The following is an 860-nucleotide window of genomic DNA, read 5'->3' as shown; positions in this document are numbered from 1 at the left end:
ACCGTTCGCGCCGAGCCCCGGTGCTCATGGTCGGCTCGCCCGACGGCAAGAACCGTCGACGCAGACCCCGTCGCAGACGGCGTCCCGTCGGTCGGTGACGTGTTTCGAGCTACTTTCCGACCCAGTCTTGAAACACGGACCAAGGAGTATAACGTGTGCGCGAGTCAACGGTGATCTTACGAAAAACCACGTTTGGCGCAATGAAAGTGAACCGTTTACGGTGCGGACGATGGCCTAGCGACCGAACCCACCGGCGTTCAAAGTCGCGCTGGTCCGCAGTCCGGGGGCGTCTCCGCCAAGTCGGCTTCGGCCGGCTGGGGGCGCACCCTTAGCGCACACGTTGGTACCCGAAAGATGGTGAACTATGCCTGGCCAGGATGAAGTCAGGGGAAACCCTGATGGAGGTCCGCAGCGATTCTGACGTGCAAATCGATCGTCTGAGCTGGGTATAGGGGCGAAAGACTAATCGAACCATCTAGTAGCTGGTTCCATCCGAAGTTTCCCTCAGGATAGCTGGCGCCGATGTGTCCCGCCCGTTCGCGGGCGTACGGACGCCGGTGGGACTCCGCGCTGTACGGCGCGGTAACAACACGCTCGTAACACGGAGGATGTCTCATACGGTAAAGCGAATGATTAGAGGACATTGGGGCCGAAACGACCTCAACCTATTCTCAAACTATAAATGAGTGAGATCGCCGGCTTTACCTGGTACACCGCGTGAACCGCGTGCGAAGCCGGCGACGGAACCCTAGGCGCTTAGTGGGCCATTTTTGGTAAGCAGAACTGGCGCTGCGGGATGAACCGAACGCCGAGTTAAGGCGCCGAAATCGACGTGTATTCAGAGACCATGAAAGGCGTTG

The sequence above is a fragment of the Acyrthosiphon pisum genome, unplaced genomic scaffold, assembly GCF_005508785.2.
Source record: "Acyrthosiphon pisum isolate AL4f unplaced genomic scaffold, pea_aphid_22Mar2018_4r6ur Scaffold_374;HRSCAF=799, whole genome shotgun sequence".
Classification (NCBI taxonomy): Eukaryota; Metazoa; Arthropoda; class Insecta; order Hemiptera; family Aphididae; genus Acyrthosiphon; species Acyrthosiphon pisum.
The sequence above is the reverse complement of the archived record's forward strand: the minus strand, read 5'-3'. Positions refer to the sequence as shown.